We start from the raw sequence: 14,719 nt of genomic DNA, 5'->3' as shown, positions 1-14,719 counted from the left end.
GCCATTTTCTTCGTACATGAAAATATTTCCGTCCAAAGAAGGTATCCGTCTAATAAAGGTGTCGTTTAGAAAATGTTTCTCTGTATTACAGTATTTTGTTGGCAAACTTAACATACATTGTTCCTGTTTAATGCAAACTTTAAGCAAACAGGATAACAGGCACTATTTACTGCAAACTCCAACATATTTCTATGTTCAAATCTAATATTATAGCTAATTTTAAAGGTATATATAACATTGCTGAATTTAAATCAAAATCTATTTAAAAAAATATATATTGAAATTTGTTCAATTATCATTTCGCTTATTTTTATAATTTCCTTAAAACTTTTGCATAATGAGTCACTGTGCTCACACGATATTTCTTGGCTATAAACATTTGCGCAGATAAAATTAATCCGAATCAAAGCACGAAGTACAAACGAATGTCCCCACCACCCAAAAACCAATACTTCCTCAGTTAAATAACGACTCTCACACATGCAATACACATTTTTACCAATATAAATGACGGCTCAAACCGCCACAACATAATCGGACAACTCTCCCTCTCTTATTGTGTATCAACAACACCAAACAACAGTCGAGAATCAGTTCGACTTGCTTTCGTCTTTAGCCTTGCTATAGTTCGTTATTTTACATTCGTATACAGCGACTGCTTGTCCCATCCCTACAGTGCGCGCTTTTCCTAAGAGTACGAATGAAATGGCGGCAGACCCAAGGCTTGTGTGAGAAAGTGATAGCGCGTACCATTGCCGCTGCGGCCGCGCCCACCCTTCGGCTGGCGAACAGCTTGATTGGCCACTTCTGAAAACGGTCGAGTTTCGGCAACGAAACCGATGGCTGCCGAAGCGAACAACTTCATTTTGGCTCGCACGTCAGTGGTGTAGCTGCAAGTAATGCAGTGACTGCATGTAGCAGGCGGGACACTAACAAAACACAACTCAGACACTCAGTGTGCGCTGTTGTTGCTGACGTTCTAGGCCTGGTTATTCGTTGCTGGGTGCCAAATATGTGTGCGAATGAGAGCGACAGACAGAAGGTGGGGGAAGTGCCAGCATATTGTGTGTTGTGTGTGCGAAAGTAGTGGGTGATGGCTCATAGGCGCACGAGTTGCTATGTGTCGTGTGTTCGCATTGCTTGCCTTTTGCTTTGGGAAAGGTTTCAGTATTCAGTCGCTAGTGGCGTGATGTGAAACATCGTTGCCACTTTAAAGCGTAAATGTTTGTTTGTAATGTGTATGAATGCATATGTTGTAAATATTTAAGAGTTTACATATATACAGTACTAATTTTTCAACATTGTTCCTTAAGAAAAAATATTTATATGATCACACATTGTTAAATAGTCGCAAAATTCTATGAAATTATTCGTTATTTATAATTGAGCACAAAGGCCTCAGAACTTGTAATTCGAGAAATTTCATACCCTTTTCTCGTCGTCATAAAAACTGTATCTACATAATATGTGTTTTTTGAGTTGTGACACTATTCAAGTAAATGAGCGATATGAACAAAAGCCATCGTTTTTAAATGAAATTGGCTGATACTACGTTACGATATATGAGGCGCAATTTTTTTATAAATATGTAGATAATTTATATAAAAATGTATTAGGATGAAATTACGAATTATAATATTATATTTGTACAAAAAATCATTATGGCTTTGAACTGGCGTTAGCCGCAATTTCGCAAGATGACAAACAGTCATAATATATAAAGACATAACAGATATACAAATTCTTACGTAATTCCTTGAGAATGACTCTAAGACATTTACACTTGGTAGTTTTTTGTAGCAACATTAAAATATATATATAAAAATTTCATGTCACGTTGTTTGTCCGGGATTTGGCGCTTCAATTACTGAACCGATTTTAACGAAATTTTGCACACGTCTGCGGTTTGGTCCAACTTAAAAGATAGAATAGTTTACATTTCAAATTTTACAATTGAAATCTGTAAATCTTATTAAAACTTCGTACATGTAGGCAAAACCGGATAAATGAAAAAAATAAAAAAGGTTAAGAAAAAAATAAGAAATTTTCAACAGATATTCACGGCACGGAAGGATATTAGGATTTACACATTTTAAGGTAAGTGGACGTGATCACAGCTCATCCGTCTTTCCGGTCGGCCACTTGGTGAAGCGAGAATTTGATCTGGATATCCTAATATAACTTAGCTCACACTCAAACCTTGATACTATAAGAAGGTTGGTATGCTTGATGGCCAAAATCAGACTTCCGCAACGTCTAAAAAATAGTAGTTAAACAAAAAGGGATAAAACAAAGGTACAATTTAAACTATAAAATTCGGAACACATGATCTAGGTACGAAAGGGCATATATGGTTAATTGTTTGATAAATTGGCGTGAAAAAACCCAAGAGAGAGTTGTTGGCAGAAATTTAAATTAGTTACTCCCTAAATAATTTCACTTTATCAAATAGTTAAGCAGAATAGAATTTATCATATATAATATATACCTTATCCACAGCAATGCGTGGCCCGGCCTCTAGTATACAATAATTATTGATTCGTTACAAATATATTTACTTATGACTCAAAGTCTGTGGTTAAGGTCTATGTATTATACATACATATACATATGTATATGCAACGCAGTTCTTATTGTAATTGTCGGCAATTGCGGAAAATCTTATTTAAACATTTCAGTGCACTACGTTTAGAACGGAACTGTAGACCAAAGACAACTCGATATACACATGCCTAAATACTGAATCATGGATCAGAGACCGTCTCTGTCTAATTATTATTGTGTTTTGTTAACATATTGTCTATATCAAAAAGTAATCGTGAGATTTTCGTAAATAATGAATAAATAGGTAATTGTTTGTACAATTTGCACTCTTGAGAACTACTTAAAATTGAATAGCATGCATAGTATGAAGAAACATTACGTTCTTATTCATACAGCAACCCTTGTATCTGAATATGAGTGAAAGCATGTATAGCAAAATAGCACATTTCCGCTTCCTAATTGAATTTCAATTTCATATTACATAAATATGTATATAAGTGTGTAAGCCCATGTATATGTACACCTGAAAAATATTATTTAAGGGTAGGTTATCAAAAGTTCTTTAATTAGGTTTATATGTAATGTAAATGTTTTCTCTTTAACTGCAAATACTCACACAAATATGGAATGTGCATGTCGCACAGTAATCAGTATTCAGCTATAGCGCGCAGTATTAACGGTAACACTGCTCCATCCATAGCATAAAAAGTTTTGGATTAAGAATGTCTTGTTCCATATTAAAAAATAATCTTTTCTGGACATTAATTACGTTGATTGCTATATTAATTAATTAATTTAGTTTGGAATTTAAAAAATATAGTTACTTTATACCGATATAAATATACACATGAAGTTAATAATACGAGGGCTGCTATATATATAATGAAAATAGGAATATTTATCAACGAAAATGGTTTTATTGTTTTTCAAAATATTCTCCATCAAGATTTATACACTTTTGCATGCGCTCAAACCAATTTTCGAAGCCTTTTTTTGAGCGATTGTCAAATTGTGCGGGATCCAACGAGAACAAACCTTTTTTACGGCCAGGTGTTCATGCAATATCGAATGTATGCAGGTGGGAGAAATGCATAGGTATGCCTCTATATGAAGGTATGTTACATGACGGTCTTTCATTATCAGTTCACGTACGGCATCGATGTTTTCTGGCACAACGGCTGTTTTTGGACGACCTTCACGGAATTCGTCTTTGAGCGAGCGTCGGCCTCATTGAATTCGTTGTTCCAGTTTTTCACAGTGCTATAGGATGGTGCTTCATAGCCATACAAAAATTTTAGTTCATCGATGCACTCTTGACGCGATAATCCACGTCGAAAGTTGTGAAAAATGATCGCACGAAAATGTTCACGAGTTAATTCCATTTTTTGACCGAGATGAATTTTTTAATTCCCTATAAATAAAACAATTCACGATTAAATGACAAAATGTTCTGAGTGATGTTATGCTAAAAAATGTCAAACTTTCCAATGGAAATGTCAGATTGCACCTGCCAACACTTAGTGTTGCCTAGGCCAGAAATATATATAGCAGCCCTCGTATGCTGTTATAAAGCTCACAAGCAATCATTGCTTTGTTGGAAAAATTATAAATATAAAACCAAACGAGAGACCACCCATAGCGAAAATAACAATACATGTACATATGTATATGCACACAATTAACTCAGAACAACTTTAAATAACATCCTCATATAAATACACACAATAGTTACTTTTCATGCTAATCAAATCCTTTTCTAATGTTTTTAATGTCTTTAACTAAACGTGATGTTAATGCAAAATTTAATTTCAAACCCCATTTAGCATTCGCATAATATTCATGAAACTTTTAGTTCCACCACGTACATAAGCATACATATTTACAGCTTTGCATGAATGAGCGGTCTTTTGTACATTCGTGTCAGTATATTTTTATGTGATTGTGTATAAGTGGTCATGAATGTCTGCTTATTACTCAGCAGGTCCATAAATTGGAAAAGCTGCAATCGCATTTAATTAGTTATTAGAAATTTGAGGTTTATTTTGTCACGGTATTTTTTCATAGTACAGTGAAACAGCGATAGGTGGTACCTGAGTAGATATATATTTTTTAGGATTACTAAGTTTGAGTTCCACATTTGAGTGTTCTATTAAATTCATGATAATTTGCATTAAATTTTTCGAAATGCGGATTTATATAACTTCATGTTTACTATTTTCTCCCAATTAGACAGAGGCAAATAACTTCGTATGAATAACGTAAAATTTATCGTTGCTGTACTGTAAATGTGGCCACTATTCTTCAAACCAAATCCTACTGTATACATATATACATACATATGTACATGTATGTATATATATACATATGTATTATCCAATCCATCCACAAGCCACACTAACCACCCACCCGTCTGCCGTTACCAATGCCTTTCCCTGCAACACCTTATCATTGAAGCCACGTTGCATGTAAGTATATAGTTGTCCAAGCGGAGGGTTGTGCAAGGTTGTAGAAACAGAATATACAAAAACAACATAAAAATGCATATATACATACATAAAACATTAAAGCAAGAAAATTACAACTTGTAATGAAAATCTCCGAGTGCGCAAAACCAATTGCAGAGAGCGCGGAGAGTTGCGCGCATGAGACGAAATTGTATAAGCAGCAAACGCTAGTGTATATACATAAGTATGTATACATAACAACTTAACAACAATACTAATAGCACATCCAACAAATTCTACACACTTTTCGCTGCGCTCCCCTTTTCATCTACATTCACTTCACTGGCAATGAGTAGCTTTGCACAATGCAATACAGCACGACATGAATTCGCCAGTCCAACGGCTAGCTGCTAGTCATCAAGTGAGGTAGTCAGGCGGCCTCAGTCGACGCGCTGCCACCACCACTCAACGCTCAACACTCAGCAATCAGCCAGCTTCGACGTCATTCCTCTTTGGTTGTGTGCATGAAACGGCGCACCACTCAACTACAATTTGCCATACAACGCGATACCATCCCCCTTTCGTTCCCCGCGATGCCGAGGCTCAGCAACTAAACAAGTATATTGTACAATCAGCACAAAAGTCGTACAACGTTCCACTTTTGATGCGAAGTCGGTAGGAAAAATCTCGTCAATCAATGACGGAATAACTTTATGAATTAATAGCTGTTTCCGATTCGTCAGTTCTCTACTCGCTGTTATTCTTAAAAAAAAATTACATTGGATAGCAGTACCAAAGTTATGGACTTGAATTCAATACAATGGTGTAAATCTCATTAAAAGGGTATAACCATTATCAATAATGTCAGCAAATTTTGTTTTAAAAATGTTGGACCAGTTTTACTATTCCGGATGGCTCAAAGGGCAAATTGTTTTAAAAATAACAATTCAACTATATATTGATTATAACTTAAAATAAATAGTTTATAGAAAACATAAGACTCAGTTCATCACATCAGGCACAGTTTGTTCGATTTGCTACACTCCAACGCTTATTGAGAATCGAAGACAGTTAATATCAAGAAAAGTAAGAATTCATATCATACACAATCTGCTTTAAATAATCGTGATAATTTTTATTCATTATTTTCGTTAAAATACCTTTTTGTAACCAATCTACTATATTAAGCTTCTATCAGACTAATAATTTCCTACAGGGTGCTATATACAATGTACATATTTATAATGAAAACCAATCCATAGTAGAAACGAATGTTTAACATCTAATGGGCAAATGACTGAGTATGTGTATGTGAATACCGACTAGAGAACGAACGTGTCGGTGCGATTATTTGCTTTCGTATGTTGTTTTGTCAGTTGGATGCATGCAACCAATAAAGCTGTAAAGTATTTTCATCAACCATCCATTCAGTGCATGCCCGCTGTACGCTCGCCTCGATCCTCCATTCTTCTTTCCAAGAGACCCACAACACTTCCCCTGGTACACAGCACGCATCCCTGCAAACAAATACGATGCACTTAAAACAGAATGTCTATTTGAATCAGTGCTTTTAACAAGCGAACGGCCGCATTCGTTCATTTTTGTACACTGTGTGTTATTTGGAGCCTTTTTGCTCGGTCACTTGGCTGCTGGGTTGTTGTGTTGCCGCCGTGTACGTCGAGCGAGTTGTCACTTGGCCGCCGCTCGCTTATTTATTCGAGTGGATTGACAAATATTGCGCTGTGAATTGCGTTCAGTGCGTTGCGTGACGGCGTTGCTGTGCTCTGGACTGTTGCTACTGGTGGAGTTGTTGTTGCTGCTACCTTTGTTGTCAGTTATTCGTGCATAAATATGGCGTTATACACAAATACCACTTATGTGTGCGTGTGTGTGCTTGCCTTATTTGTTCACGACTCGTCTCTTTTTATTTTATTAATATGTTTTCATTCGAGTACAACATGTGCAGCCTTAACTTATTATTTTGAAAGCTAGGATTGGTATGATTGTTGTTTAGTTAGTCGTGTTGGTGGTGCTGTCACACGCAAATGAGCAGTCAAAAATTTTTTTTGTGACAAATTTGCACATTGACTGAGAACATAAAAAAATATAAATATTTACTGTTCATATGCGTTTTACAATTTATGTAAATTAAAAGCTTTGTACATCCTATAAATGAAACTTCGTCGAATTTCTTAAAGCTTATTGGAAAGTAGGCAAATATGGACCACCAATCTTTTTTTGCTACATATATAGAGTGGAACTTCCATAACTCGAACTTCTATAACTCGAAGATCTCCATAACTCGAACAATTGAACGGGCAATAGAAGTCAAATTTCATATAAATTAGCTTCCATAAATCAAACTTTTCGACAAGGGCATAATACAAAATTTAAAATTATATTACACTTATGGATTGCAAAAATCATCACATCATCAGGTATGGGATACAGACGTCAAGAACCTAGCAATTGCGAAATTCAACAAACAAAATTGCAGAAAACATCTCTTAACGTATGTCAATAAAAATTTTTGCGAAGTAAATAAATAAAACAATGCATAAATCAATATTTTACAGATTTTTGAAAAATTTTATGTTTTAATGAAAATTCTATAACTCGAAGTCTCTCTAACTTGTTTTTTGTGGATTATGGTGATTCGAGTTAGAGAAGTTCCACTGTAGTTCACCAAATACATGCAATAATAAAATAAAATTTATTTAATTAACTTTGAAAAAAAAAAGCCATTAGTTTTTATTTATTTTTGTGAAACAAAAAAAAACTCCAAACTCAAATCTATATATATAAAATTAAGTGGCAAAACTTCCTGTTCGCATACTCCTCCTAGACGTCTTACCCGATTTCAATGAAATTTTCAGGGGTGATTGGGGTCTGTGTGGAGGGCGCACATAAGAAATTTAATGTGTGTATCATTGCACGTTTTCCAAAAAAAAAAAAAAATGATACTTCCCGCCTATACAAATTCTCATGAAATAATGTTTTGCCGCAAGATTGGCAGTCAAATGCCTTTTACTATGAAAACTGTTGACGGTCAGTTGTGTGCGTCGTATCGTGAAGCATGTTCACTTCATGACGCATCACATCCAAAACAAATACGCGTACTATTCGCCATAATAATACCTACATGCCTTCCGTCAAATCCGCAAGAACTGTGGAATAAGTACAAAGACTGCATGACCGAGGACTTATTAATTTTGGCGCGTAATCGAGCATCGGACGCAGACTTTATATATACATTACAAATGTATAATGATGCTTTGATAATGGTTGAAGATCTGTGCCTTATAATTGCGAATAAGGCATTAGCGCAATTTGGCATAACTGCGCCCAATCGTTCAGCGATTGATATGCTTGACCATGAGCTTCAACGTGAACAACAATACGATTGCAATGAATTGCGTGCTTTCATACAAGCTAACATTACCAAATTGAATATTCAGCAGAAAAATGCTTATGATAAGATTATACGAGCGGTTGACAATAACGCCGGTGGATTCTACTTTCTGGATGCGTCCGGTAGTACAGGGAAAACGCTTCTGATCTCTTTGATTCTTGCTACTATACGGTCACAGCAGAAAATTGCGCTGGCAATTGCTTCGCCAGGCATCGCTGCTACTCTACTTGATGGCGGTCGAACAGCACATTCAGCACATTGAAATTACCGTTGAACATCCAAGTCGTTGAAACACCAACGTGCAACATATCGAGGAATTCAGCAATTGCAAAAGTTTTGCGAAGAGCTGGAATAGTTCTATGGGATGAGTGCCCAATGGCTAACAAAAAGTCATTAGAAGCATTCAATAGAACAATGCAAGAATTACGCCAAAAGCAACAACTTTTTGGCGGAGCATTAGTCATATTATCCGGCGATTTTCGGCAAACTTTGCCAGTCATTCCTTGATCAACTCCTGCCGACGAAATAAACGCATGTTTAAAATCGTCAGTTCTGTGGAGACATGTTCAAAGGCTGACTCTTACTATCAACATGCGAGTCCAATTGCAAAACGATCGATCCGCAGCGGCGTTTTCGAAGCAGTTGTTGGACATTGGCGAAAGCAAAATACCAATCGATGATACCAGTTTGATCACATTGCCGAACAACTTTTGTACACTTTTACAATCGAAAGAAGAATTGATTGAAAGTGTATTTCCGAAAATTGTTCAACACTATCAACGCCACGATTATTTAAGTGAACGCGCAATATTGGCACCGAAAAATGTACACGTTAACGAAATAAATTTTGCCATTCAAGAAAAACTGCCAGGAGAAGCTACAACATATACAACATGTACATAGATTGATAGCGTTTTGAATCAAGATGAAATAGTCAATTATCCAACGGACATGCCGTTTGAATTTAAGCGCTTGCTGTTCCCAGTGCGATGACCATAAACAAATCGCAAGGGCAAACGTTTCAAGTGTGCGACGTCAATTTGGAAGAACCGTGCTTCTCCCACGGCCAATTGTTCGTCGCATGCTCGAGAGTGGGAACACCAAGGTGCTTATTCATTTACGCGCCAGGTGGAAAAACCAAAAATGTTGTATACCAATATGTTTTATAAATGTTTTATAAATAAGTAACAGTTTTACAACAATAAATAAAACACAAAGTAAAAACCATTAAGAGTTTTAATCGATTTAGGTGTTGCGAAGCGCACAGGATAACAGCTAGTATATTATAAATTGAACAAACATAACAGTACACAGAAAGACGAAAAAATATTGGAAAATAATATGGAGCAGGTAGTTTTACGGCTCCCAATCTGTCTTTTACCCTTCCTTGGCAATATTTGTTTCATTAACGTTAATAACATTGTTGGCTGAATAATTAAAATGGTCCATTTCATTTTCAAGGATGTCAACAAATGTATTCACATAATATTTTGAGAAACCTCGTGCTCTTGCCAATGAAGTTCCCGTTGGAGAGCGTAACGCCAAATTCATGTTCCTTTTTAAAACCAAACCCATCCCATGGGAGCATAATATTATTTTTTTCAGCGAGTTGATAGGTTAAGTACTTAATATCCATAGTCCATATTAGACTCAACATGTGCTGGGAATATAACTGAGTTTAGTTTATCCGCACTTGCTGAACGATAAATTCAAACCGAGGAAGTTTGTGCGAATAGATGAAAAAATCAAACGACAATAACGGAGGATTTAACAACTGGAATTGAAGATAACTGGGGCGTTCATATTACCCACGTGGTCCATATTTGCCTACTTTACCCTAATTATAATCTCAGTTGTCTCTACCATAAAGTCGTTGAACCAATGATTTTCCGTCGACCAAAAATCCAGTTTGTATATTGAGGAGACACCTCCTTTTCTGTACCCTCCTGAAAATGGCTTCGCTTGACGAAGTCCAAATACAGTAGTACTTTCCTAACTCGAATGACCATAATCCCCAAAAAAACTTCGAGTAAGAGAGACTTTGAGTTATATAAGTTTTTATTAAAACATACAATTTTTCAAAAGGCTTTAAAATATCGATTTATTTATTTACTTCGCATAATGATTTATGAACATACGCAAAAACATGAATAATATAGATTTAATTTTGATTGTTGCAGTTTGCTATTGTTTGACTTTTGACGTCTGTGACCCAATTCTTTGTTACATGATTTATGCAATCCTCCATACGAAATTTGACTTTTGTTGCCAATTCAAGAGCTCGAGTTTTGAAGATTTTCGAGTTATAGATGTTCGACTTATAGATGTTTCAACTGTAGATACTTGACTAGCTTCATTCAAGTAGTCAAAGAAATTGAAAAATACATATTCAATCGTTACACGTTTAATCGTCACTCTTTAATTTGCGAAATAAAAACTATAAAGGTTTTCTTATAGAATTTAACTTTTCAATATATGTATATCTCAATATATATTGACATCAAGTGTGATATTATAATGAAATAATGTTATCAAGCTTGCTTTGCCACCTCTAACTGAAACTAAATATATACATATTTCACTAATTACATAAAATTAGCTAATTTGTGCGACCGATCGACGTTGTACTATTTACATAGTCGCTAGTGGCCAAAACTGCGCGGTTACAACGAGATTCAACAAACCAGTACTTGATCGTTGAATATGATGTGTCAGATTAGCGGTTACACTTAAGAATACAATATATTAAATACAATCTCATTGTAAACAAAAATAGCAGAGACTTTGAGAGAACTTGAGAACGATTATATGAAATATCATGAAAGTTTGACAGTATTCTAGTTATGTTAATGCCAAATTAATTTAAAAACTCTTTTTTATGATATACTAGCTTCTTAAAAGATCGGATTTGTGTTAAGAATTTATTTTAGGCTTTTCTGAGACTCTTACTGTCTTATTGATAGATTGCGGGATTGAATTCTCAGCAGTGTTTTTGTAATAAAGAAAAATATCTGAGAATTGTATAATTCTAAAAACTATCTGCTATCTATCTGCTAAAAATTAAAATGAAAACATTTTTAACAGAATTAAATGCAATAATTTTAAAGAAATAACAAATTATTAGCTTATCTTCATTGCAAAACAAAAAACAATAATTGTTAAAAATGATTTATGCAAATTGTGCCATATACATACTCGATAAAATTCATGAATTACATTTATTTTTGTAATCAATTCCATTTGTCTACAAAAAACATGTTTGCATTAAAAAAAAACTCTGTCCTCTGCGTTTAATGGGTTATTCCAATACAAATGCCTACGCAACGGCAACCTACTGTGCGCAATCAGATAGAATTACAAATACACTTACACACACGTACACACAAACACCGATACATTTACGAGCACATTAACTGAAATTGAACATGAAAGGATTCCAGTGAAGTGCGTAAATTTGCATTTATGTAAATGAGGAAAGTATTTATATACTACGTATAAGAGGTTATGTATACTTACCAACTTATGTACATTTATATTTGCTTGATATAATACAACAGAGATTTTGTGCACGTATTTTATAAGTAAGTTTGTGTAAGTTAAGTGAAATGTAAAACCAAATTGCTTCAGCAACACCTCGTCTTTAATCATCGCGTTGCTTGTCATTTTTATTTGGCGCGAAAAAACAACCCTTCAAGCCCTCAAGCAAGAAGTGCAAAGTTAAAAATATGAAAAATACCTACATACATACATACATGTATTTAAACAACTGCAAACGCGCAATCACGCTAATTGCTAGTTCGGGGTCTACCACTGATGCGACGGTAATGAGAAATGATGCAACGACATTTTTATTTACTAGTATTTTCTCGAAATGGTGAGAAGATGCATACGAGTATGAATACATATATTGCATGTATTTCTGTATATATATGTACATATGTACGAATGGAATACGAATTCGGCCTAATCATTAAGAATGGCGTTTTCAATCGAAGAGTAAACATAAATCTTTGAAAAAATAAAAGAAAAATAATAGGAAATAATAAAAATTATTTTGACTTAGAAAATTGCTATTCTAAAATCAGTGAAGAATATACAAAACTGTTTTTTCGTTATGTTGGAGAAACCATAAAGTGAAATCAGTCAAAAATATCGACTAAACTAAGTTATAACCAAGTCTTATTGGAAAAACATAGGCTGGACATATGAATTGCAGCTTTCGAAGACTTTATCTTTAAATACACATATTTCTACGACAACGAGTATGACGACAACATTATTATTATTTAATTACTTACCATTCATTCACTAAGCATTGGAGAGTAGTGTCTTAATAATTTCTTTTAAAGTATAGTTTGTCCAAACTCCTTCTCCGACTTCCTTGTAGTTTTTTGAGTCTCATCTTGACTCGGTAGACAGCGCCATGTGGCGCGGATATGTAGCAGACATATATATCTACCACACGTTACGGCAACCATTAAACAACCACTGGAAGTTCTTCAACATAGCGTCAAGAAAATGATTACAGATTCTTTCCAAACTTGACCTTGCCAGTGACTGTTGACAGTTGAGAGCGAAGTTTAAAGCTTAAAAATTAGAACAAACAGACATTTTGACTACTTTTGCATTACATTAATCATCCCAAAAGAAAAAAAAGATAACAAAAATAACTATCATTTCATTTACACATAGGGCGTTTCTTTCTTTAGTGGATAAATAAAATATGTTTTTAATTACGTTTTAAAAAATTTGTTTAAAATCTGTAAAACAAAACTTGAAAACATTGAAGAAAGATGTTAAACTACTTTAATGACATATGTATGTATCTGCTTAGTTCTATATATAAATGCAACTCATTAACTTTTTTGTAATATATGCAAATATTATTTTTTTCTTGTTTAATATTTTTTGGTAAATACATACTGTTATAAGTAGACTATGCGCTTGTAAGTATGTTGTATTTGCTATGCTACTCCAATTCAAGCATTCTTATATCGTTCGATGTATCGTTAATTCCAATAAGTGTTTGTATTTTTTATAGTAATTTTTAATCCGACAAAGCTAACCTACTCCCACCTCAAGTATTTCCAACAGAACCACCGAATAGGTATTACTTCTTCTTTACTGGCGTAGACACCGCTTACGCGATTATAGCCAAGTTAACAACAGCGCGCCATTCGTTTTTTCTTTACGCTGTTTGTCTCCATTTGGTGAACCAAGTACAGCCACGGTGCTTCACCACTTCGTCATTACAACGGAGTGGAGGTCTTCCACTTTTATGTTTACCCGGGTATAGCATTATAGACTCTCAAAGTATGACCCGTTGGCAAGACTTATGCTGTGTTTGATTTTAATGCTGATTCCAAGATAGTCGAAATTATCTACAACTTCATAGTTACGACTGTCAACAATGACATAGGAGCCAAGTCGCGAATATTCCCACTGTTTGTTTGATGACAGCAGATATTTCGTTTTATACTCCTTCACTACCAAACCAATACGCTTCGTTTTTTTATCCACTCAGAAAAAGACAGAACTAACGACGCGGTTTTTGAGTCCAACGATTACGAGATTTATCCCAAAGAATATGTCAGGGGGCCTTTTTTGTTCGTGTCTTACGGAATACAGTTAATCGACAAATGGGTAAGAATATGCAAACACTTATATAATATATATCCACTCGGCCCTCTTCTCATTTTTCCCAACCTCTATAATTTCGTTTCAACTAATAACAGTAAAAATATTGATCATGAAAATTTATATAGCTTTAAATAACCTTAACATTCAAGAAGACATATCTACATATGTAGAAAGAGTTAAAAATCAAATAAAATCGTCGTAAAAGTATAATTAAAAATATAACTTGAAAGATTTCAAAAGAAATATTGAATTTGATTGCTACAAAAAAGAAACATCCCGTAGTGGTATTTGCAGAATTGGTCCATTTTGGAAGAAATTATCTGATAAAATATATACATACATGGAGAAAAATATCAAAGGAAGGTATGGCTGTCATTTTATGCAGCAAATTTAGTGGCACTGAAGAAGAAGAGAAATGACAAAAAATATCATTTTCTTACAACTTATCGTATTGATTGATAGCAAGGAGCCAACGAGGCGAATGACGATTAATCAAATTTTGAAATAGCAATAGAAATTTACGAGTACCACGAAAAAATATTTATATCTTTCAAGGCAATATTTGGATTGTTCTGTTATGGTTTTTCTTTTTTAACAAATAATTTAATAAAATAGTTTATTAAACTGCAATTTACGGATATTTAACTAATTTTTTTGAAAAATTTTTAGTGATAACTTC

This window comes from Zeugodacus cucurbitae, chromosome 6 (genome assembly GCF_028554725.1).
Source record: "Zeugodacus cucurbitae isolate PBARC_wt_2022May chromosome 6, idZeuCucr1.2, whole genome shotgun sequence".
NCBI lineage: Eukaryota > Metazoa > Arthropoda > Insecta > Diptera > Tephritidae > Zeugodacus > Zeugodacus cucurbitae.
The sequence above is the reverse complement of the archived record's forward strand: the minus strand, read 5'-3'. Positions refer to the sequence as shown.